Source organism: Ranitomeya variabilis, chromosome 1 (genome assembly GCF_051348905.1).
Source record: "Ranitomeya variabilis isolate aRanVar5 chromosome 1, aRanVar5.hap1, whole genome shotgun sequence".
Classification (NCBI taxonomy): domain Eukaryota; kingdom Metazoa; phylum Chordata; class Amphibia; order Anura; family Dendrobatidae; genus Ranitomeya; species Ranitomeya variabilis.
The window spans coordinates 132,334,363-132,361,981 of NC_135232.1; positions in this window are offsets into that span (position 1 = coordinate 132,334,363).

Genomic DNA, 27,619 nt, shown 5'->3' on the forward strand with positions numbered 1-27,619 from the left:
AGTTACACAACAGCAATTACTGCTAGCACTGATTGTGTCTGATGCAACAGGACGTCAGTTGTAGAATATATCTCACAACCGCTGAGCCTGCACTTGCACCTGCTGGCGGGTGCTGTACACTTATTCCTCTGCACCATAAAAAGGCATTGCTGAGACACAAAGATCCTTAATGATGGATGAAAAAAAGCATATCAGTGTTCATTTAGAGGTTAAACAAAAAAAATTAATAAATGTAATGGCAGAAAAAATTGTAATAAAAAGCAATTATCTAGTTCAGACAGACAACCATGTTCTATGTTCTACATCGATGTTGCTGTGGACATTGGGGCTTCTACATGTAACCCCTTCATGATCTTGGACGTACCTAGCATGTCCTGGTTGGGAATGACTTCCCGACCTTAGATGTACTAAGAACGTCATGGCAATTTTGCACACACAGAAACTGGGCACGCGAACGCATCCAAATGTTCAGCTAAAATCATAGCTGACACCTGACTCTCACAACCAGCAGCAGAACACCGCTCCCGGCAGTTTAACCTCCTGAATGCTGTGATCAATATTGATTGCATCATTTAGAAGACATCATCGCGGGTGCCCGATCGTTGTCATGATAACCCAAGGTCATCAAAGTATGGTCTAAGTAGCTTGTGTCAGTGCAGAACTGAAAGTTAAAAACCATTATAATGTCTCTGCAATGCAAAGGTTTAAAACAGTGGTTAGACTGCTGAAAGTGAAAGTCCCATAGAGGGGCCAAGTAAAAAAAAGTAAAAAAAAAATTGTAAAAATAAATTTTTTACAAAAATCACAAAATAATGATAATATATATATATTGTACCCATAAATTTGTATTTTTAAACCCCTTTACCCCCCTTGCCCCGAGGGTGGTTTTCACGTTAATGACCAGGCCAATTTTTACAATTCTGACCACTGTCCCTTCATGAGGTAATAACTCTGGAACGCTTCAATGAATCTTGGCAATTCTGAGATTGCTTTTTCTGACATATTGTACATTACATTAGTGGAAAAATGTCTTCGATATGACTTGCATTTATTTGTGTAAAAAATAGTAATTTGGCAAAAATTTTGCAATTTTCAAACTTTTAATTTTTATGCCCTTAAAACAGAAAATAGTTACTAAATAACACTTCCCACATGTCTACTTTACATGAGCACAATTTTGAAAACACAATTTTTTTTTTTGCTAGGAAGTTATAAGGGTTAAACCGATTTCTCAATACACAGGTCTGCGACTAAAAAGCTGTTTGATTATTTTCATCTAATTTCCATGTATTTTGGTGTGCTGAAAACGAAAAAATATTGAAAAAAATCCTGGATGACAGGATTTGCCACAAAATGCAACATTCTCTTCAAATTTAGTATATTTTTCTCAATTTTTGATTGATGAAGCAATTCGTAAAATCACTTCCAAAAGATGGAGAATGCTTCGAATACTTGGTCACCAAGTTTCCAGGCCTCTCGGAGGCAAAATTGAAGGAAGGTGTGTTCGTCGGACCAGACATTAGAAGGCTTATAGCTGATCAAGAGTTTATCAATACCATGATGCATCCTCAAAAAGAAGGGTGGTTTGCATTTAAAGAGGTCATAGAGAAATTTTAGGCAATAACAAAGACCCTGACTACAAAAAAATTGTCGGACGAATGCTAAAAGCATTTCAAGCTTTAGGTTGCCTGATGAGTTTGAAAGTGCATTTCCTCCATTCCCACCTTGACAACTTTCCTGAAAATTTGGGAGCTGTGAGTGAAGAGCAAGGTGAACAATTCCACCAGGACATTAAAGAGATGGAAAGAAGATACCAGGGAAGATGGAGCATTACAATGATGGCAGACTACTGTTGGACGCTTCAGAGAGACCTTCCCGATGCTACTCACAAGCGTAAATGTACCAAGAGAAGCCTCACAGGGAAGAAGAATCGATTTTAGTGTGTGTTAGTGAGCTCATTGCAGTTAAAAAGTGATTTTCATGAAACATTTGTAATAAAAAATTAATTTTATGAGTCTATTTTCATTTATATTGAGGTATTGTCTTATTTAACATAGTTACTTAAATTGTCAGCAAACGTGATGTCCTATGACAAAACGGAGGTCATTTTCGGATTCAGGGCACTTAAAAACATAAAGATTACGTGGAATAACCAAAACAGCTCTTGAAAAAATGTTTTTTGCAGACCTGTGTTAATAAAGCAAAATTTACAAAACCATTTTTTTTTAGGGACCACCTCACATGTTAAGTCACTTTGAAGGGTCTATATGGCAGAAAATACCCAAAAGTGACACCATTCTAAAAACTGAACCCCACAAGCTGATCAAAACCACATTCAAGAAGCTTATTAAACTTTCAGGTATTTCACAGGAGCAGAAGCAACATGGAAGGAAAAAATGAACATTTAACTTTTTAGTCACAAAAATGATCTTTTAGCAACATTTTTTTTTATTTTCACAAGGGTAAAAGGAGAAAATGGACAGATGACATTGTTGTTGTGCAATTCCTCCTGAGTACGTGAAAAATTAAAAATCATATTTTATCCACAAACATGATCTTTTAGTCCCCAATTTTTTATTTTCCCAAGGGTAACAGGATAAATTCGTCCTAAAAGTTGTTGTCCAAATTGTTCTGAGTATGCTGGTACCCCACTTTGGAAACTAGACCCCCAAGGAACTTATCTAGATGTGCCTAAACAGTGGTAATGCCCAACAAGTGCCCCCTTTTTGGAAACTAGACCCCAAAGGAACTTATCTAGATGTGCCTAAACAGTGGCAATGCCCAACAAGTGCCCCCTTTTTAGAACTAATCTACTGTATCCTTGATGTAAATTTAAGTAAATTAGTAGCGCATGGAGGTGTGGTACAGTTTGAAGCATTCTTTCATATACAGGCCAGGTTTGTCGGGGCAGGTGTTGAATTGATAAATGGTGTCCTTGTGTATTCCCCTTTTGTAACACACTTGACAGCTTTTTTGGAACTTACCTTTTTTTTTATGATACGAACACCTTCAGTTCCGGAAGCACTGGGGTCCACTACTTCCTGAGTGCCAAATATCAGGGGCTTAACCACTACCTCCTGGAACTGAAGGTACGACGTATCTGTGTGGCCTGCACATCGTCACAGCAGGAAAGCGTTGAGCATTGCCATTTTTACAATGTGCATGGCCAGCTTTTTGTACCACACCTTGGCCTTTCTCAAAGCACTGTAAGGCTAGGTTCACATTGCGTTAATGTGTGCACGCTAACGGACAGCGTTGCACGGCGAAAATGTCGCAATTAACGCCGTGCAACGGGTCCGTTAGCGCACCCATTGACAGCAATGTGAAGTTTCCCTCTAGCGCATCGCAAGCGCGTGCCTTTTTCGGCTCGCGCTAGCGATGTGCCGTTCTTCTGTGGCGCGCTTCGGACGCTGCTTGCAGCATCCGCGGCGCACCCGAGGTCCGTTCCCCGCTCTCGCAGATCGGGGATCTGCGAGAGCGGGGACGTTAATGCAACCCCTAGCGCGGCCCCTAAATAAACATTTCGTTCGCGCAATCCGCTAGCGCTAGTGCTAAACGGATTGCCCTAACGCAATGTGAACCTAGCCTAAGGTTTGAGGAGTTGATCAGAGTGATCAACGCCCCCCATGCTTTTGTTGTACACAGTCCAGTTTGCAAATCTGTCTAGAGGTACCTCGTACAGTGCTGAGGGCGTTGCCATCACAGTGTATGGTGGTCAAGAAAAAGACATCCCTCTTGTCCTTGTACTTGACCACCAGCAGGTGGTCACTACATTGGGCTCTGCTGTCACCCCTTCTGAGCAACTGCCCAAGTAGCGTTTTCGGGAGGCGTCTGATTTTTTTGGACAGTACCGCAGACTGCGGTACCTCGCACAGAGAGGGATTTAAATAGTGGGATGCTGGTATAAAAGTTATCGGTGTAGAGGTGATAACCTTTATCCAGCAGTGGATGCACCAAATTCCACACAATTTTCCCACTCACTCCCAGGACAGGGGAACATTCAGTGGGTTCAATACTGGTGTCCTTCCCTTTGTAAACTCTAAACCTGCGGGTGTACCCTGAGGACTCTCACACAGCTTATAGAGTTTAATTCCGAATTTAATGCCCTCTTGCTGGGCAGGTACCGACAGAATCGGAGTACCGACGGAATCGGAGCCTTCCCTTAAAATTAACTAAGGACTCATCCACGCAGATGTCCCTTTGGGGCATGTACTCTTCAGCAAACTTTTTGTTGAAGTGTTCGATGACCGGACGAACTTTGAACAGACGGTCAAAGTTGGGGTCATCTTGTGGGGGACACTATGCATTATCGGTATAATGCAGAAATTTGTGGATTGCCTCAAAACACATCCGGGCCATGACCATTCAGAATATTGGAGCATTGTATGAAACATCAACAGTCCAATATTGCCGAAGTTCTGGCTTCGTCAGGATCCCCATGTGAAGGACCAGGCCCCAAAACTGTATCATTTCAACTGTGTCTACAGGAGACCAGTGAGAAAATGATGAATTATGATTTTGTGGCAAAAATTGACATGCATATAAGTTAGTTTGGCCTACCATGAGGTTAACAAAATCCTCAGAGAAAAAGACTTTGAAAAAGTCTAGTTCTGTGGGGCCAGTGGTGTCAAACTTGATTCCTGGAATCAGGAATCAGTGGCTCGTAATTTCTTGGTGGCGAGATCCATATGGGGTCCGTAATGGGGTGTGTTTTATCTTCTGGAAAGCTGGGCGCTGCTTCCTCCTCTCTCCTGGAATATCTGCATGGTGGTTCAGCAGGACATGAGGAGGAGGAAGAGGACAATGAATCTGAGAAATAAAGAAATGTGGGATCTTCTCCCTCGTTATCAATGGTGGAGGAAAGGAAAGCATATGACTCCACTGAACAGCATTGTTGGGACGAACGGGATGACATTTTTTAATGAATATGGTCATTACTATATTTTTAATCATTTGTGTGTGTGGGGGATACTGTTTGGTGTAAACTTTTGTCTGAAAACAAAAAACTAACAGAAAAAAGCACAACCAGGGAAAAAAGTGTCTGTGAAAAGAAAAGTGTAAAACAGCAGGCACGAGCTCTGATGAGGGAACTGCATCACTAATCAAAGTTCGGCGGCTGCTGGATGTGTGCACGGAGGTAGCAAAAATAAAAGTGTCTAAAATAGCAGGCACGAGCTCTCATCGATCACACCAATCAGAGCTGGACCTGATGACACCGGTGTTACTAGTTACCGGTCTAGGATCGGTGCTCTTTTGGTGGAAAAATGTAAATATTTTTTCTTCACTGCCCAATGGAACACAATTCTGTGGCATCCCTGTGGTGTCAATATGACTTATGCACCCCTAGATGAATTTATTGGACAGTGTACTTTGTAAAATGAGGTCACTGTGGGGAGTGATGCTTTTCTGGCACCTCAATGACACCCTCAAACCACTCCAACAAAATCTGAACTCCAAAATGGCACTTGTTCTCTTCTAAGCTTTGCACTGTGCCTGAAAAGTAGTTTTCAGTCACATATGGGGTATCAGTGTATTTATGAAAAATTGCACAACAAATTTTGGGGTCCATTTTCTCCTTCTATCCCTGTCAAAATGAAAAACATTGAGGCTAAACAACATTTTTGTGGGGAAAATAAATATTATTTCATTTTCACAGATCAACGTAAACTTCTGTGAAGCACCTGTGGGTTCATGATGCTCACCACATGTCTATATAAAAGGGGACTGGTTTCCAAAACCTTAGGTGAATTGTGGGGGTTTCCACTGTTTAGGCACATCAAGGGCTCTCCAAACCCGACATGACACCTGCAGACCATTCCATCAAAGTCTGCATTCCAAAACATCACTCCTTCCTTTTGTGAGCCCTGCCGTGCACCCAAACACTAGTTTTTCCCCAAATATAGGTTATCAGCATACTCAGGAGAAATTGCAAAACATATTTGGGGTCCATTGTCTCCTGTTACTATTGAAAAAATAAAAAAACATTTGGGCTAAAATAAGATTTTTGTGGGAAATATGTGATTTCCTATTTTAACAGCTGTACATTATAAACTTCTGTGAAGCACCTGGGGGTTGAAGATGCTCACCACACAACTAGATACATTCCTTAAGAGTTCTAGTTTCCAAAATGTGGTCACTTGTGGTGGTTTCCACTGTTTAGGGACATTAGGGTCTCTCCAAATGCAAAATGGTCTCCAATTCTAGCTAATTTTGCATTCAAAAAGTCAAATAGAGCTCCTTCCCTTATGAGCCCTGCCATAGGCCCAAAGTAGTTTTCCCTCACATATTGGGTATCGGCGTACTCAAGAAAAATTGCACAACATATTATGGGGGTCAAGCTGCTCACAACACATCTAGATACATTCCTTATGGACCTCAATCGAATCGAGAATCTGTTGAAAGAGCTGAAAACTGCTGTTCACAAACGATCTCCATCAAACCTCACTGAGCTCGAGCTGTTTGCCAAGGAAGAATGGGCAAAAATTTCAGTCTCTCAATGTACAAAACTGATAGAGACATACCCCAAGTGACTTGCAGCTGTAATCGCAGCAAAAGGTGGCCCAACAAAGTATTAAGTTAAAGGGGGCAAATAATATTGCACGCACCACTTTTCAGTATTTGAATTTCCACAAAAATGTAAAATAACCAATAAATTTCGTTCAACTTCACAATTGTGTTCCACTTGTTGTTGATTCTTCACCACAAATTTACATTTGGTATATTTATGTTTGAAGCATGATATGTGGGAAAAGGTTGAAAAGTTCCAAGGAGCCAAATACTTTCGCAAGGCACTGTAGCTACTAGCTACACTGTTTTGTTAACAGAGATGTAATAAGTCACTTTCTTCTATACTTGTCAGCTATTGTTTTCATGCTTGATATGGAATGCTCACTTCTCTGATAAGATACTGTTCAATGTGGGAAAAGGAACCCATAGAAATAATGACAGAACTACCTCTGAGAATGCTTTTGGCAACTAAATGGCTAGAAATATCCCAGGAAGTCACAAAAATGTTACAGCACTGTGAGAATCTGTATAAAAATAAACACTGTTTTATTTTAGGACTGCTCCCTAGAGAACGTTAGACAGAATTAGACAGAATGGCCTTAATCTTGACAGTTGAAGGAAAATCTGCAACTTTTGCCAGTTAGCATGGAGGGTGGCTCGGTCACGTTCTCGGAGCAAAACAAGTGAACCAGGCTATTCAAACAAAATCTGCCTGGGAGTCAGCGAACATTCTCATCTCCATGAGACTAGTCACACCGTGCCTCCATCATTTCATGTGAACATGTTCAGCTTATGCTACGAGAAACATATGAATTAAGGTAGCTTTCAATATATACACCCAAAATGTAGAAATCAGTTGAAAAGTTATATGCTAACTTCTTGGTTCCCTGCTGAGTGTAACTAATGCTGGTTGAAATCCATCAGAACCTAACAACCAAGTACTAAGAACTGAATAAATTGACTAACTTATATTTTATTTGGAATATTACTAATTAAAAACCAAGGGTGGATATACACTAATCAATAATTAATATTGAGCGTTAGTAGGAATATTTGCTTAACGATTATTGGCCCGTGCCACATGCTGCCATTTACCCAACGAGCTAACAAAATGCATTGATGTTCTGTGTGCACAGAATGATTGTATTAAAGATTGTCCATCACTACATGTAGCCAAACAACGGTCCTTTAAACGAGTTGTCCACTACTAGGATAACTCTTTCTCCATCTGAGTGTTTTGTACAGATAAAAGAAAAACACTGATACTCACCTCCCATGCCGGCATCATTCTAGTGGTGTCGGCACTCTCGTTTTGGCGGCTCTCATGCGGTTGTTATGTCATATGATCCAAGCACTCAAGCAGCGCAGGTGTAACTTGCTCTGCCTTTGGATGTATTGAACATCAACAGGAAGCCAGGAAGCTCTCTGACTTCCTAATGATGTTCGATTTGTCAGAAGGCAGGGATGGTGATACCAGTGCTGATGGCTCACATGTCATAACAACCGCATGAGAGCCCCAGGAAGGCGAGTGCCAACACCACTGGAATGGTGCCAGCATGGAAGGTGAGTATCGGTACTTTAATTTTATCTGCACTAAACATTCAGATCGTGAAGGGGTTGTCTTAGTAGTGGACTACCCCTTTAATAGTTGTCCTCGGCCAGTGTAAATTCAGTCTGACCAAGAAATACTATCCACCATTTACTATTACTCTACTGTAAATTCTAGGATTGTCTGTAGCTGTCTTTAGTATGTGGTGTTGCATGCCTTTTAACATTGCTTTTTTTTAATACTCCAATAAGTTAACAAGCCCTCATAGGTTAGTTTAGGCATTTATTAAGAATTTTGACCTTTACTTAGATGATTTTAAAGGGGACTGGATACTGAGATCTTCCTGATTTCAACCCATATATTTTCATAAAAATGTTGCTCATGAATTTCTATTAGGCTTTTTCCCCTTATGAAATAGTTTAGAAGCTCTCTGTACAGGCTCACAACTGATAGATCTATCATGTGGCATCATATTTACTTTTTTGCAACTGTATAGGAAGTTAATCATTGTATTCCTCTGTTACATAAAATTATGTGTATTTTGCTTTAAGAAGTTTACATGTTTATTTTTTTAAAGTGTTTGTATGTATCATCTTGTAATTTTCGGAATCACAGCTGCAGGGGCAGTGCTATCTGTATTCATGTATGTCTCATGTACACAGGTAGGATGTACACTATATAGAGGGATTTTAGGATTTATCTTACCCTTATAGCAGTGACATAAGTTTTACTAATAATGTAGCTCACACCCTATCTGTCGGAGTCCTGCAAGGTTCAGTCCTTGGGCCCCTGCTCTTCTCCATTTACACCTTTGGCCTGGGACAGCTCACAGAATCTCATGGCTTTCAGCATCACCTCTATGCTGATGACACACAGATCTACATCTCTGGACCAGATATCACCTCCCTACTAACCAGAATCCCTCAATGTCTGTCCACTATTTCATCCTTCTTCTCCGCTAGATTTCTGAAACTTAACATGGACAAAACAGAATTCATCGCCTTTCCCCATCTCACTCGACCCCCCCCAACGAACCTATCCATTACAGTACATGGCTGCCCACTCTCCCCAGTCCCACAAGCTCGCTGCCTCGGGGTAATCCTTGATGCTGATCTCTCCTTCAAACCACATATCCAAGCCCTTTCCACTTCCTGCTGACTTCAACTCAAAAATATTTCACGAATCCGTACATTCCTCAAACAAGAATCTGCAAAAACCCTAGTCCATGCCCTCATCATCTCTCGCCTTGACTACTGCAACCTCCTGCTCTGTGGCCTCCCCTCTAACACTCTCGCACCCCTCCAATCTATTCTAAACTCTGCTGCCCGACTAATCCACCTGTCCCCCTGCTATTCCCCGGCCTCTCCCCTCTGTCAATCCCTTCACTGGCTCCCCATTGCCCAGAGACTCCACTACAAAACCCTAACCATGACGTACAAAGCCATCCACAACCTGTCTCCTCCATACATCTGTGACCTCGTCTCCCGGTACTTACCTACACGCAACCTTCGATCCTCACAAGATCTCCTTCTCTACTCCCCTCTTATCTCCTCTTCCCACAATCGTATACAAGATTTCTCTCATGTATCACCTCTACTCTGGAACCCTCTACCACAACACATCAGACTCTCGCCTACCATTGAAACCTTCAAAAAGAGCCTGAAGACCCACCTCTTCCAACAAGCCTACAACCTGCAGTAACCATTGATCGACCAAACCGCTGCATGACCAGCTCTATCCTCACCTACTGTATTCTCACCCATCCCTTGTAGATTGTGAGCCTTCACGGGCAGGGTCCTCTCTCCTCCTGTACCAGTTATGACTTGTATTGTTTAAGATTATTGTACTTGTTTTTATTATGTATACCCCTCCTCACATGTAAAGCGCCATGGAATAAATGGCGCTATAACAATAAATAATAATAATAATAATAATAATAAATAATAATCTGTTCACTTTCATTTATTGTCAATAGCTAATATGTTTCAGATTCACGACTTCTTTTGCTTGCTTCCAGACTTTTTCCACTTTTCCTTATTATTTTTGGCTTGTGAAAATTTTCTTTGGCTCCAGTAGGTTTCACCAGTGTTCATCTATCCAGATGAAAGTTACTGAATAAAAACAAGAATAGAGAGAGCTTATTGCTTGTTGTCAAAGTTTGAGACTGTTCTGACAAAAAGTACAAGAGCAGACTCCGTTATGGCAGCGACAGCTGAAACAGGAAATTATAGTGTACATTAGGGAGATGCCGACATCTAAGAGAGCATACTCATTAGAGCGCCCTCAAGCAGAACGCCAGAAAAGAAAATGTATTGTAACTTGCAGCATAAAGACGCTGCAACGAGGACAACGTTAATCATCGTTCTTGTGATTTTAGGAACACACTGTTAACAAAATGTATTTAAAAAAATAATGAAATGTTCTAATTTGCCGTTTTCTAATTGTATAAAGCCCGCTGGAAAAAATCCACAACATTACATGAGTTGTCTCATGTTGGTAAATGGGTACTACTGGAAAATGATTGTAAAATAAAGTAGCAAATTTGCCTCTTATTAAAAATCCTTCCTGTTCTTAACATAGTAACATAGTAACATAGTTAGTAAGGCCGAAAAAAGACATTTGTCCATCCAGTTCAGCCTATATTCCTATATTCCATCATAATAAATCCCCTGATCTACATCCTTCTACAGAACCTAATAATTGTATGATACAATATTGTTCTGCTCCAGGAAGACATCCAGGCCTCTCTTGAACCCCTCGACTGAGTTCGCCATCACCACCTCCTCAGGCAAGCAATTCCAGATTCTCACTGCCCTAACAGTAAAGAATCCTCTTCTATGTTGGTGGAAAAACCTTCTCTCCTCCAGACGCAAAGAATGCCCCCTTGTGCCCGTCACCTTCCTTGGTATAAACAGATCCTCAGCGAGATATTTGTATTGTCCCCTTATATACTTATACATGGTTATTAGATCGCCCCTCAGTCGTCTTTTTTCTAGACTAAATAATCCTAATTTCGCTAATCTATCTGGGTATTGTAGTTCTCCCATCCCCTTTATTAACTTTGTTGCCCTCCTTTGTACTCTCTCTAGTTCCATTATATCCTTCCTGAGCACCGGTGCCCAAAACTGGACACAGTACTCCATGTGCGGTCTAACTAGGGATTTGTACAGAGGCAGTATAATGCTCTCATCATGTGTATCCAGACCTCTTTTAATGCACCCCATGATCCTGTTTGCCTTGGCAGCTGCTGCTTGGCACTGGCTGCTCCAGGTAAGTTTATCATTAACTAGGATCCCCAAGTCCTTCTCCCTGTCAGATTTACCCAGTGGTTTCCCGTTCAGTGTGTAATGGTGATATTGATTCCTTCTTCCCATGTGTATAACCTTACATTTATCATTGTTAAACCTCATCTGCCACCTTTCAGCCCAAGTTTCCAACTTATCCAGATCCATCTGTAGCAGAATACTATCTTCTCTTGTATTCACTGCTTTACATAGTTTTGTATCATCTGCAAATATCAATATTTTACTGTGTAAACCTTCTACCAGATCATTAATGAATATGTTGAAGAGAACAGGTCCCAATACCGACCCCTGCGGTACCCCACTGGTCACAGCGACCCAGTTAGAGACTATACCATTTATAACCACCCTCTGCTTTCTATCACTAAGCCAGTTACTAACCCATTTACACACATTTTCCCCCAGACCAAGCATTCTCATTTTGTGTACCAACCTCTTGTGCGGCACGGTATCAAACGCTTTGGAAAAATCGAGATATACCACGTCCAATGACTCACCGTGGTCCAGCCTATAGCTTACCTCTTCATAAAAACTGATTAGATTGGTTTGACATGAGCGATTTCTCATAAACCCATGCTGATATGGAGTTAAACAGTTATTCTCATTGAGATAATCCAGAATAACATCCTTCAGAAACCCTTCAAATATTTTACCAACAGTAGAGGTTAGACTTACTGGCCTATAATTTCCAGGTTCACTTTTAGAGCCCTTTTTGAATATTGGCACCACATTTGCTATGCGCCAGTCCTGCGGAACAGACCCCGTCGCTATAGAGTCCCTAAAAATAAGAAATAATGGTTTATCTATTACATTACTTAGTTCTCTTAGTACACGTGGGTGTATGCCATCCGGACCCGGAGATTTATCTATTTTAATCTTATTTAGCCGGTTTCGCACCTCTTCTTGGGTTAGATTGGTGACCCTTAATATAGGGTTTTCATTGTTTCTTGGGATTTCACCTAGCATTTCATTTTCCATCGTGAATACCGTGGAGAAGAAGGTGTTTAATATGTTAGCCTTTTCCTCGTCATCTACAACCATTCTTTCCTCACTATTTTTTAAGGGGCCTACATTTTCAGTTTTTATTCTTTTACTATTGATGTAGTTGAAGAACAGTTTGGGATTAGTTTTACTCTCCTTAGCAATGTGCTTCTCTGTTTCCTTAAGAACAGAGGTATTCTAGTTTTATAGTATGCTGCTCATGGTTTAAGATACGGACCACTTTTGCAGTCTATTAGATGTGGCTAGTGTCCTTCGCAAGCCTTTTTATTTGCTTATAGCCACGTTCACACGTTCAGTATTTTACATCAGTATTTGTAAGCCAAACCCAGGAGTGGGACAATCAGAAGAAAAGTATAATAGAAACACGTCACCACTTCTGCATTTTTCACTCAATTCTGTTTTTGGCTTCCAACTACTGAGGTAAAATACTGACCAAATACTGAATGTGTGAACGTGGCCTTGGAGCTTGGTTTTCCAGATCCGGCTAGGTTCAGTTCCACTTCACTCCACCAATGATGCAAAGACAAAGCTGCCTCTGCTTGCAGCATGGGTGAGTGTACACTTTGGACCAGTGGCATATCCACCATCTGCTGTTTAGAACTATAAGGCCACATGCACACTATCAGTGTTTGGTCAATATTTTACCTCAGTATTTGTAAGTCAAAATCAGGAGTGGGGATAAATACAGAAGTGGTGACGTGTTTCTACTATATTTTTCCTGTGATTGTTCCACTCCTAGATTTGGCTTATAAGCACTGAGGTAAAATACTGACCAAATACTGAAGGTGGGAACGTGGCTATAAGCAAAGAAAAAGATTTGCCTAGGAAACAAGCCCCATGTGATAAACTGCAAAAGTGGCCCATATCCTAAACCACGTTCAGCGTACTATATATACAGTATATTGCTGTGTATATATACTGTCTTTTTTCAAAACGTCATTAAACCCCTTTTTTCACCTTTCAGACCAGGCCAAAATTTACTATTCTGACCAGTCTCACTTTATGTGGTATGAGGTACTCTGGAACACTTTAATGAGTTGTAGATATTCAGAGATTTCTTTTTGCGGCACATTGTACTTTATGTTAGTGGTAAATATAGATTGAAATTTTTCACGTTTATTTGTGAAAATATCGGAAATGTGGTTAACATTTCACAATTTTCAACTTTCAGTTATTATATCCTTAAAGGGGTAATCCGATCTCCAAAGATCATATCCTAATATATAGTAAGTGCAGGGCCACCATCAGGGCATTACTGCCCTTACTGGCATAGGGGGCCTGCAGCGGACCCCCCTCCTCTGCTCAGCGGGCCCCAGCGGCAGGATTCTGCAGCTCAGTAACTACCCATGCAGATAGAATTTGTTGCCGTGTGAGAGATTCTTCCAACACGGCATCAATTAACAGCCGCCAGCCAATCACAGGCTGGCAGCTGACGTCACTGGACACGTCGCTAGCGTATGACGAATGAAAGAAACTTTTTTTTTTGTAAAGCCACACTTTGGGGTGCATTATACAACTATGGGGATACATTATACTCCTATTGGGGTGCATTATACCCCGATGGGGGTGCATTATACCACTATGAGGGGGCATATAACCACTAGGGGGTTGAATTACACTACTATGGGGCTGCATTATACTACTACGGGGCTGCATTATAATACTATGGAGGTGCATTATACCACTATGGGGCTGCATTATACCACTAAAGGGCTGCATTATATTACTATGGGGCTGTATTAGACTACTACGGGGCTGCATTATACTATGGGGCTGCATTACACAAGGAGGATGCATTATACTATGGGGCTGCATTATACTACTATGGGGCGGCATTATACTACTACAGAGCTGCATTATACTACGGGGCTGCATTATAATACTATGGGGGTGCATTATACCACTATGGGGCTGCATTATACTATTACGGGGCTGTAATTTGCTGTGGGGCTGCATTATACTATGGGGCTGCAATATACTATGAGGAGGCATTATACTACTATGAGGCTACATTATACTACAAAGGTGTGCATTATACCACTATGGGGATTCATTATACCACTATGGGGCTGCATTATACTACTATGGGGCTGCTTTATACTACTATGGGGCTCTATTATACTATGGGGCTGCATTATACTACTATGGGGCTGCATTATACTATGGGGATGCATTATACTACTATGAAGCTGCATTTTACTAAGGGATGCATTATACTACTATGGGGCTGCATTATACTATTGGGCTGCATTATACTACTATGAGGCTGCATTATATTACTATGGGGCTCCATTATACTACTATGGGGCTGCATTATACAACTATGGGGCTACACTATACTATGGGGCTTGTTGTGAATTCTGCTCTTGGGCTCCCTCCGGTGGTTGTTGGTGGTAGTGCAGTCGTCTTGGGGTTGTAATCCGGGAAGGTGTTTCTGCTGATTGCAGCTCTATTAGGTATTTAGGTGTGCAGGATCCATGAGTCTGTGCCAGTTGTCCATTGTACTTGGAGGGATTGCATCTCTCTCTGGCTCCTCATGCCCTGCTGCCAATTCATATAAGATAAGTGTCTGGTTTTTTGTCTCTGTGCACACATGCAGTGTGCTTTGCAATTCAGTGCAATTTATTGTGTTTTGTCCAGCTTAGACTTTGTTTGGATTTTTCAGTCATGCTGGATTTTCAGGAGATGCAGATATACTTTCTATGTCTTTAGTTAGATGTGGAATATTTGTATTATCTGCTGTGGATATTTTTAGGATTTTAATACTGACCGCTTAGAATTCTGTCCTATCCTTTTCTATTTAGCTAGAAGTGCCTCTTTTGCTAAATCCTGTTTTTCTGCCTGCGTGTGTCTTTCCTCTTATACTCACAGTCAATATTTGTGGGGGGCTGCCTATCCTTTGGGGTTCTGCTCTGAGGCAAGATAGAATTCCCATTTCCATCTATAGGGGTATTTAGTCCTCTGGCTGTGTCGAGATGTCTAGAACGTGTTAGGTACATCCCACGGCTACTTCTAGTTGCGGTGTTAGTTTAGGGTTTGCAGTCAGTACAGGTACCACCTACTCCTGAAAAAGTCTCTCATGCGGCTCCAAGGTCACCAGATCATAACAGTACAACTGGCCAACAATGATTTAAATGCATCTCAGAAGAAGGGAAGAAAGAGCCATTTTTTTTTCTGTAGCCTGCTTTGTCTTTTCTTCCCTCTTTTCCTCTGGGTGACTGAGGAGTCTTGTGCTAGCATGGATGTTCAGGGATTAGTTTCTCGTGTAGACCAGCTTGCTGCTAGGGTACAGGGTATTTCTGATTATATTGCTCAGACTCCGCTTTTAGAGCCTAGGATTCCTACTCCTGATTTGTTTTTTGGGGACAGGTCCAAATTTTTGAGTTTTAAAAACAACTGTAAACTGTTTTTTGCTCTGAAGCCTCGTTCCTCTGGGGATCCCATTCAGCAGATTAAAATTGTCATCTCCCTGCTGCATGGCGACCCTCAGGATTGGGCATTTTCCCTGGAATCTGGGAATCCGGCCTTGCTTAATATAGATGCCTTTTTTCAGGCTCTAGGATTATTATATGATGAACCAAATTCTGTGGATCAAGCGGAGAAGACCTTGTTGGCCCTGTCTCAGGGTCAAGAAGCGGCAGAATTGTATTGTCAGAAATTTAGAAAATGGTCTGTGCTGACTAAATGGAATGAGGATGCTTTGGCGGCAATTTTCAGAAAGGGTCTTTCTGAATCTGTTAAAGATGTTATGGTGGGGTTTCCCACGCCTCTTGATCTGAGTGATTCTATGTCTCTGGCCATTCAGATCGATCGGCGCATGCGGGAGCGCAGAACTGTGCGCCCTGTGGCATTGTCCTCAGAGCAGATGCCTGAGCCTATGCAGTGTGATAGGATTCTGTCTAGAACGGAACAACAAGGATTCAGACGTCAGAATAGGTTGTGTTTTTATTGTGGCATGCTTCTCATGTCATTTCAGTCTGCCCAAAGCATACAAAGAGAATCGCTAGTTCAGTTACCATCGGAACTGTAACAACCTAAATTTCTGTTATCTGTGACCTTGATCTGCTCATTGTCGTCATTTTCTGTCATGGCATTTGTGGATTCAGGCGCCGCTTTGAACTTAATGGACTTTGAATTTGCCAGGCGTTGTGGTTTCCCCTTGCAGTCTTTGCAAAACCCTATTCCTTTAAGGGGCATTGATGCTACACCTTTGGCTAAAAATAAACCCCAGTTTTGGACACAGGTGACCATGTGCATGGCGCCAGCCCATCAGGAAGATTGTCATTTTCTGGTGTTGCATAATTTGCATGATGCTATTGTGCTGGGTTTTCCATGGTTGCAGATACATAATCCTGTGTTGGATTGGAAGTCTATGTCTGTGACTAGTTGGGGTTGTCAGGGGGTTCATAATGACGTCCCTGTGATGTCAATCTCCTCTTCCTCCTCTTCTGAAGTTCCAGAGTTTTTGTCTGATTTTCAGGATGTATTCGATGAGCCCAAGTCCAGTTCCCTTCCATCGCATAGGGACTGTGATTGTGCTATTGACTTGATTCCAGGCTGTAAGTTTCCTAAGGGCCGACTTTTCAACCTGTCTGTGCCGGAACATACCGCCATGCGGAGTTATGTTATGGAGTCTTTGGAGAAAGGGCATATTCGGCCATCTTCTTCACCGTTGGGAGCGGGATTTCTTTTTGTTGCTAAGAAGGATGGCTCCTTGAGACCCTGTATTGATTATCGCCTCTTGAATAAGATCACGGTCAAGTTTCAATACCCTTTACCTTTGCTTTCCGATTTGTTTGCCAGGATTAAGGGGGCTAGTTGGTTTACTAAAATTGACCTTCGGGGGGCATATAATCTTGTTCGTATTAAGCAGGGTGACGAATGGAAAACTGCGTTTAATACGCCCGAAGGCCATTTTGAATACCTTGTGATGCCATTCAGGCTCTCTAATGCTCCATCTGTTTTTCAGTCCTTCATGCATGATATCTTCTGGAATTATCTTGATAAATTCATGATTGTATATTTGGATGATATCTTAATTTTTTCCGATGATTGGGAGTCTCATGTGAAACAGGTCAGGATGGTATTTCAGATTCTTTGTGATAATGCTTTGTTTGTGAAGGGGTCTAAGTGTCTCTTTGGAGTCCAGAAGGTTTCTTTTTTGGGCTTCATTTTTTCTCCCTCATCTATAGAGATGGATCCGGTTAAGGTTCAGGCCATTCATGATTGGATTCAGCCCACATCCGTGAAGAGCCTTCAGAAATGTTTGGGCTTTGCTCATTTTTATCGCCGTTTCATTGCTAACTTCTCCAGTGTGGTTAAACCCCTGACCGATTTGACGAAGAAAGGTGCTGATGTAAGGAATTGGTCCTCTGTGGCTGTCTCTGCCTTTCAGGAGCTTAATTGCCGATTTACTTCTGCCCCGGTGTTGCGTCAGCCAGATGTTTCTCTTCCGTTTCAGGTTGAGGTTGACGCTTCTGAGATTGGGGCAGGGGCCGTTTTGTCTCAGAGGAATTCTGATGGTTCCTTGATGAAACCGTGTGCCTTCTTTTCCCTTAAGTTTTCGCCTGCTGAACGCAATTATGATGTTGGCAATCAGGAGTTGTTGGCTATGAAGTGGGCGTTTGAGGAATGGCGACATTGGCTTGAGGGAGCCAAGCACCGTATTGTGGTCTTGACCGATTATAAAAATCTGATTTACCTCGAATCTGCCAAACGGCTGAATCCTAGACAGGCTCGATGTCCCTGTTTTTCTCCCGTTTTGATTTTGTGGTTTCGTATCTTCTGGGTTCTAAGAATATTAAGGCTGATGCCCTCTCTAGTAGTTTTTTGCCTGATTCTCCGGAGGTACTTGAGCCGGTCGGCATTCTGAAGGAAGGGGTGATCCTTTCTGCCATTTCCCATGATTTGCGACGGGTTCTGCAGGAATTTCAGGCTGACAAACCTGACCGCTGTCCAGTGGGGAAACTGTTTGTTCCTGATAGATGAACTAGTAGAGTGATTTCTGAGGTTCATTGTTCTGTGTTGGCTGGCCATCCTGGTATTTTTGGTACCAGAGATTTGGTTGGTAGGTCCTTTTGGTGGCCTTCTTTGTCGCGTGATGTGCGTTCTTTTGTGCAGTCCTGTGGGACTTGTGCGCGGGCCAAGCCTTGTTGTTCCCGTGCTAGTGGGTTGCTTTTGCCTTTGCCGGTCCCTGAGAGGCCCTGGACGCATATTTCTATGGATTTTATTTCTGATCTTCCGGTTTCCCAGAGGATGTCAGTTATCTGGGTGGTTTGTGACCGGTTTTCTAAGATGGTTCATTTGGTGCCTTTGCCTAAATTGCCTTCCTCTTCTGATTTGGTTCCATTGTTTTTTCAGCATGTGGTTCGTTTGCATGGTATTCCGGAGAATATTGTGTCTGACGGAGGTTCCCAGTTTGTTTCTAGGTTTTGGCGGGCCTTTTGTGCTAGGCTGGGCATTGATTTGTCTTTTTCGTCCGCATTTCATCCTCAGACAAATGGCCAGACCGAGCGAACTAATCAGACTTTGGAAACTTATTTGAGATGATTTGTGTCTGCTGATCAGGATGATTGGGTGGCTTTCTTGCCATTGGCCGAGTTTGCCCTTAATAATCGGGCTAGTTCGGCTACCTTGGTTTCGCCCTGCTTTTGTAATTTTGGTTTTCATCCTTGTTTTTCTTCTCTGCAAGTTGAACCTTCTGATTGTCCTGGTGTGGATTCTGTGGTTGACAGGTTGCAGCAGACTTGGGCTCATGTGGTGGACAATTTGGTGTTGTCTCAGGAGGAGGCTCAGCGTTTTGCCAACCGTCGTCGGTGTGTTGGTTCCCGGCTTCGGGTTGGGGATTTGGTCTGGTTGTCTTCCCGTCATGTTCCTATGAAGGTTTCTTCCCCTAAGTTTAAGCCTCGGTTTATTGGTCCTTATAGGATTTCTGAGATTATCAATCCGGTGTCTTTTCGTTTGGCCCTTCCGGCCTCTTTTGCCATCCATAGTGTTTTCCATAGATCTTTATTGCGGAAATATGTGGCGCCCATTGTTCCCTCTGTTGATCCTCCTGCTCCTGTGTTGGTTGATGGGGAGTTGGAGTATGTGGTTGAGAAGATTTTGGATTCTCGCTTTTCGAGGTGGAGGCTTCAGTACCTTGTCAAATGGAAGGGTTATGACCAGGAGGATAATTCTTGGGTTTTTGCCTATGATGTCCATGCTGCTGATTTGGTCCGTGCCTTTCATCTGGCTTGTCCTGATCGGCCTGGGTGCTCTGGTGAGGGTTCGGTGACCCCTCTTCAAGGGGGGGGTACTGTTGTGAATTCTGCTCTTGGGCTCCCTCCGGTGGTTGTTGGTGGTAGTGCAGTTGTCTTGGGGTTGTAATCTGGGCAGGTGATTCTGATGATTGCAGCTCTATTAGGTATTTAGGTGTGCAGGATCCATGAGTCTGTGCCAGTTGTCCATTGTACTTGGAGGGATTGCATCTCTCTCTGGCTCCTCATGCCCTGCTGCCAATTCATATAAGATAAGTGTCTGGTTTTTCGTCTCTGTGCACACATGCAGTGTGCTTTGCAATTCAGTGCAATTTATTGTGTTTTGTCCAGCTTAGACTTTGTTTGGATTTTTCAGTTATGCTGGATTCTCAGGAGATGCAGATATACTTTCTATGTCTTTAGTTAGATGTGGAATATTTGTATTATCTGCTGTGGATATTTTTAGGATTTTAATACTGACCGCTTAGAATTCTGTCCTATCCTTTTCTATTTAGCTAGAAGTGCCTCTTTTGCTAAATCCTGTTTTTTTGCCTGCGTGTGTCTTTCCTCTTATACTCACAGTCAATATTTGTGGGGGCTGCCTATCCTTTGGGGTTCTTGTTGTGAACTCTGTGTTCAGGCTCCCTCTTGTGGTCACTGGTGGTATGGTGTGACTTTTGCTTTGGGCTCCCCCTGGTGGCTTTGTCTGTTATCCTGCTGGTCTCTGGCTATCAGCTGGTTCGTTATCCTCTGGGAGGTTCCTATATAGCTCTGTTTTACTTCCACTTGTTGCCGGCTGTCGATGTAATCAGTGCTACTCAGATTCCTTCTGACTACCTTGCTCCCAGTCCATCTAGGATAAGCTAAGTTTTGTTTGCTCATTTTTTGATCAGCAGTGTTTATCATGTTTTCTGTTCCAGCTTGCTAAAATGTAATTCCCTCGCTTGCTGGTTGCTCTAGTGGGCTGAGTTTCTCCCCACACACCGTGAGTTGGTGTGTGGGTTCTTGAAATCTCAGGATGGATATTTTGTAAGGGTTTTTATTGATCGCATAGACCCCTGCTCTATTTTCTGCTTTCTAGTACTAGTGGGCCTCTTTTGCTGAATCTGATTTCATCCCTATGTATGTGCCTTCTTCTTACTTCACCGTTAATATTTGTTGGGGGCTTCAATATCTTTGGGGATTATTTCTCTGGAGGCAAGTGAGGTCTTTCTTTCTCTTTAGGGGTAGCTAGTTCCTCAGGCTGGCTCGAGACGTCTAGGAATTTTTTAGGCACGTTCACCGGCTACCTCTAGTTTTGTTGGATAGGTTCAGATTTGCGATCAGTCCAGTTACCATCTCCCTAGAGCTTGTCCTTAGTTTAATCACTTGCTGATCTATTTGTGATCCTCAGCCACTAGGGATCATAACAGGTTCTGCTCTGAGGCAAGATAGAATTCCCATTTCCATCTATAGGGGTATTTAGTCCTCCGGCTGTGTCGAGATGTCTAGGACGTGTTAGGTACATCCCATGGCTACTTCTAGTTGCGGTGTTAGTTTAGGGTTTGCAGTCAGTACAGGTACCACCTACTCCTGAGAAAGTCTCTCATGCGGCTCCAAGGTCACCAGATCATAACAGGGGCTGCATTATACTATGGGGCTGCATTATACTACGATGGGGGTGCATTATACTATAGGGCTGATTTTTACCACTATGGGGCTGCTCTCTACTACTATGGGGCTGCATTATGCTACTATTGGATGGCATTATTCTTCTATGGGGCTGCATTATACTATTATGGGGTTGCATTATTATACTACTATGGGGTGGATTATACTACTATGGGGTGCATTACACATCTACAAGGGTGCAATATTGTGTGGTGGTGCATTATACCCCTATTGTTGTCCATTATACCACTATGGGGGTGCATTATACCATTATCGGGTGCATTATAGTATGGTGGTGCATTATACCGCTATGGTGGTACATTAAGCCAATATATAGGTCCCTATACCATTATTTGGGTGCATTATACTACTGTGGGGCTGCATTATACTATTGTGTGCATTAAATTATAGGGTGCATTATACCCCTATGAGGCTGCATTATATCTCTATGTTACTATGTATCCCAGCTACTATGTGGTGGTAATATATGATCTGGTCATAGTGTGGCGGTATGTGTATTATTCAGTCACTGTGTTGGTAATATGTAGTCTGGTGGTTTTTGTTCCTTGTATGTGGTATTATTGGTCACCATGTGGTGGCAATATGTGATTCGGTCTTGGGGCGGTGGTATTTGTCCCTTGTATGTGATATTATTGGTCATTTTAAAAATTGAAAAATAAATAAAAACATACCTAAAATTGTATTGGATATTTTAACAAATGCTTAATAATTTACAGTAGAGTAGAGCCCGTCCAAAAAAGTTTACCTTGTTGTCGTGGCGGATTAAAAAAATCTTTTAGCCAAAACAAAAGCTGCTGGCTATGCATGTGAGTTGATGATGGAAACTGTTAATATGTGATGTGGTGAGGACGTGGTGCAGAACCGGAGGTCTTCCAACAGAGGGTGGTGGGACTGTGGAAGGTTTGAGGGGTGGAGGCGGGGCTAGGGAGGTGTTATGATCTGGTGACCTTGGAGCCGCATGAAACTTTCTCTGGAGTCGGTGGAACCTGTACTGACCACAAATCCTGAACTAACACTGCAACTAGAAGTAGCCGTGGGGTGTGCCTAACATACCCTAGACACCTCGACACAGCCGGAGGACTAAATACCCCTATAGATGGAAATAGGAATGCTACCTTGCCTCAGAGCAGACCCCCAAAGGATAGACAGCCCCGCACGAATAATGACTGTGAGTAGGAGAAGAATAGACACACGCAGGTAGAAAACAGGATTTAGCAAAAGAGGCCACTCTAGCTAAATAGGAAAGGATAGGACAGATTACTAGGCGGTCAGTATTAAAACCCTTCCAAAAATATACACAGCAGATAATACAAAAAGTTCAACAATCTAACTAAAGACATGGAATGTATATCTGCCACTCCAGAGAATCCAACAAGGCTGAGAAAATACTGACACAATCTAAGCTGGACAAGAAAACACAAAGAATAGCACTGAATTGTGAAGCACATAGCATGTGTGCCACAGGGATAAAAAACCAGACACTTATCTTTGCTGATTTGGCAGAAAGGCAGGAGGAACCAAGCAGAGGTCCAACACCTCCCAACAACAATTGACAACTGGCAAGGACTAATGAATCCTGTACGCCTAAATACCCCAGTCAGAACTGCAATCAGCAGATACACCTGACCAGGACTGCAACTCAGGGGCAACTGCATTACCACCTACAACCACCGGAGGGAGCCCAAAAGCAGAATTCACAACAGGGAGGAGACTGGGCAGAGTTTCAAGTGGGTCCCAAAATATTGCCAGTATGGGGCCTCGAAATTCCTAATGGCAGCCCTGAGTAAGTGTAACAATAATATTAGCAAATGCCTCCAATTAGAAATGTAATATAATTCTTCAGATTCACTATGTCTCTTACCCCATGTGCAAGGATTGCAGTAGCTTAGGTATCCATGGTTACGACCACAAGTGACTGTCACAATATCAGTGGTCGCAACCATGGATACCTAAGCTACTTCAATGCCCTGCACAAGAAGAAAGCAATGTAGCAAAAAATTACACTACATTTCTGACTGGAGGTATTTGCCAATATTATTATTACCGTATTACTAGTGATAAGCGAGCACTAAAATTCTCTACTGCTCAGTAGTCAAATATAGTATGTCAGACACTTAGACTGGCTCAACTCGAGTAACAAATATAATGGATGTCAATGGCAAACTCAAGTATTTTTCTGAAAGATCTTAAAAGAGGGGATGAGGGGCAGCAAAATTGATGAAATGGAAGACAAATTGATGAAATGGAAGGAAACTGCGCTCAAATGGAATGGAAACAGCAGGGTAAAGATGCCTGGATGCATCTCTGACTCCCAGGTCGCAGCTGGAGAGAATGTTGTCAGAGTATTACTCCACCTTTACAAACTGACAAAAAGCATACAAGATCGAAAATAATATGGATTTTACAGGAAAAAATAATAGGAAACATTATTTAATGTATAATGAAACTAAAAAGAGAAGAAAAAAAAACACATCCTCAATTCCTCAATCCCTGAATAGCCAGGCCATCTCTCACCTTGATTACAGGTCACATATGACTACATTACATGATATAGTAGAGGGGGACTAGGGCTACACCCACCAGTAGTCACTGGTACATGTAATATATATATATATATATATATATATATATATATATATATATATATATATATATATATATATATATATATATTATGTGAATTGTGGAGGTAAGCCTCATACATGTCCTGTAAAAATTATGAAGAAAGGCATCATACACACCCTGGAAAAGTTAAGAGCGAGTGCTGCCTGAGGACCCTATAAAGATTTTGAGTGAGGGCCGCCTGATGACTTTTTAAAGCTTTTGAGTGAGGGCCACCCGATGACCCTTTAAAGATTTTGAGTGAGGGTCGCCTGATGACCCTATAAAGATTTCTAAATGGGGGTCACCTGATGACCCATTAGATTTTGAGAGAAGGCTGTCTGATGAGATGACCCTTTAAAGATTTTGAGTGAGGCCCACCAGATGACCCTTGAAATATTTACGTGAGGGCCTCCTGATGACCCTTTAATGATTTTGAGTGAGGATCGCCTGATGACACTGTTGATTTGGTGAAAGAAGAAACCATGAAGTGTATACCCTTTTTTGAGTGGGAAGAGGTGCACGGGAATGCACAAGAAAATATTTGTAATTACTTTATATTCTGCTGCTGTCATCCAGCGGGGTTGAGAAGTCTGGGTCAATCCAGGCCTTGCTCATTTTGTTAAGAGTCAGTTTGTCAGCATTTTCAGTTGACATTTTCATGCTCCCTTCAGTTATTATGTCCTCAGTGGCACTAAAAACCCGCTTTGACAAAATACTAGCAGCAGGGCAGGCCAGAACCTCCAAGGCGCAGAGGGGCAGTCCATGTCATATGTCCGGTTTGGATACCCAATAGTTGAGCTGCACAGAAGATTCAAGGAGGACGCTAGTACAGTCAGCTGGGTACTTCTTTACCATCTTAAAAAATGTTTCCCTCCTTGTCAGACTGCCCCATACATCAGGGCCTGGGCGGGGGAAGGGACTAATGAAATTGTCCCAGAATTTCCATAGTGTTTCTCTGCCTCTGTTGGACCAGATGTGTGTCTCCCTAGTCTCTCCTTTTTGGTTGCTCCAGGATCTATGACCTGTGCCGCCAGTGTTGTCAGATGGGAATTTTGGTACAAATTGTTCTATTAGTGCCTTATGTTATTGCCCCATTTTACTAGCCCTTTTAACCAGGAGGACGCCTCTCATCTCCTCCTCTTTAGCCCATCCGTGCTGAACAAATGGAATGAAACTGGTGTGGCTAGTACCATTTGTAGCACAGACAACCATCTCCTGTTCCTCCTCATCAGCCTCCTCTTCCTCATTATCCCCCTATTTACACTGAGAAGAGGAGATGAGGCTGGGCTGGATAGTATTATTCTGTGTACTTTTTTCCTCCATCTCCATGTGGTCCACATGCAAAGCTTCCTCTTTAATTGTGAGCAGTAAGCATTTAAAGAGACAAAATCGGGATGGTTACGCTGATTATGGCATTATCAACGCTCATCATCTTGGTTGATTCTTCAAAGTTTTAAAGAACCTCATAGATATCAGACATCAACACCCACATGTCGGTTTTATTTGCAGTGACTGACAGGAAAACTGACGGGCATGTTGTAGCTGATATTCAACTACTGCCCTCTGCTGCTTACAAAGCATTGCCAACATGTATAATGGGGAGTTCCAGCGCGTGGTCACATCGCACCCCAGTCGGTGAGCAGGCACTTTTGTTGACCAGGTATGGTACATGTGTGAGCTTGCCATTCTCAGAGCTGCCACCAGATTACTGCCATTGTCACACACGACTATGCTTGGTTGAAAGTTCAGTGGCAAAAGACACTGATCTATCTGGTCTGGTATACCTTTCCATAACTCTGCGGCAGTGTGTTGTTTGTCACCTAAAAAAATTAGTTTCAGCAGAGCATGTTGCTGCCTCTCAGAGGCACTTCTGTAGTACACCCAGCTTGCAACTGATATGGATGATGTGCTCTGAGATGACAATTCGGAAATGGAGGATGAGGGGGTGCAGGAACTGGTGTAGGAGGTAGAGGGAACTTGCCACATGTTGCTCTGGGGAATATTTGCTCGCCTTCTCCCTCTGACAACCCTCACTGCCTCTTTCTTTATGTTGAGGTGCTGTAGATCTCTCCCCTCTGCTCTGCATGGCGTCTTCCCAGGTTGAGTCAGTGACTTCATCGTCCACCACCTCGTCTTCCATTTCAGCATCCTGGTCCTGCTGACTTGTTGACTTAACAACATCACTTGTTGGCAGCTGTGTCTCATCATCATCTTCCTCTTGAGACACTAATTGCCATTCCCCATTGTTGTCATCTTCTGGTGATGGCTGCTCAAATACTTGGGCATCACTCACTACACACAATCTCCTCATGTCCATCTTGAAATGTGCAAAGCGAGAGGCCAGAATCAATAAATGGAAATGTAAAGAGCTCCTCGAAGTGTCCGAGTGTGGTATCATTTGTCTCCTGGGACTCGCCATGGTGGGAGGATGAAGAATCAGAATGAGGATTATGTGGTTCAGATTCTTGGCTAGTGAGATTGGACCATGTTGAAGACAGTAGTGCTGTGAAACATACTGGAAGCATTATCTGCTATCCAACTGAACACCTGTTCATACTGTTCTGGCTTGAACATTGTTGTCCTGCGCCCACTAGTGGGACAGGAAGCTAGGTCTCATGGATGAGTGTGTTTGTTGGGCTCCTGTAGTAGGCACCATTTCACTTAGCCCATGGCTATGGCCTCTGCATGCACCATCTGCAGCGCGTCCAGTTTCCTGTCCCTTACTGCGCGCCTTGGGCATTTTGAATTAAGCATATATTTAGATGCCTGCAAACTTTCCGGTATTAATAGAAAATATGTAGCACTGAAAAGGACGCTTGTTTTTAGGTTGCAGCAGTAATATACCTATACAGAAACTGCAATAGCAATATTAAACCCTGCCTATATGCTTCTAATCCAAAACCATCCCTCCTCCACCTAACTGTACTGTAGGTAATAGCGGTTTTATTGGAGAAAGGAAAATATGTAGGCCTGAAAATGACTTTTCTTTTCATGGTGGAGCAGCGGTATACAAGTACTGCAATAGCAATATTAAACACTGCCTATATGCCTGTAATCCAAAACTATCCCTCCATTGAATGCAGGTAACAGCATTTTACTAAAGAAAGGAAAATACCTGAAAAGGACTTTTCTTTTAATGGTTATCCAACAGGTGCGAAACATGCAGGGCGGGTATTCAAGCATAGCGCTCGAGTACCCGCGACCCTCAATTGAGTAATCAAGCATACCGAAGCACCCCGATCGAGTATCGAGCAGTGGCAAGCACGCTCACTCATCACTTTACACCTACTATATATTGGGATAGGATCTTGGAGATGGAAATATCCATTTAAACAAGTTAGTCATGCTGCACAAATAAATTATAAATAAAATTTCTCATATTTCAACTTTACACCACCATCATTTTAAAAACATAATTTTTTAAAAAGTTAATTGTATCTAATACAATTAATAATTGTTCTACTAGTGCCTTATGTTATTGCCCCATTTTACTAGCCCTTTTAACCATGAGGACAATTCTCATCTCCTCCTCCTCTTCAGCCCATCTGTGCTGAACAAACGGAATGAAACTGGTGTGGCTAGTACCTTTTGTAGTGCAGACAACATCTCCTGTTCCTCCTCATCAGCCTCCTCTTCCTCATTATCATTCAATGTACAGTGAGAAGAGGAGATGAGGCTGGGCTGGGTAGTATTACCCTGTGTACTTTCTTCCTCCATCTCCACTTGGTCACATGCAAAGCTTCCTC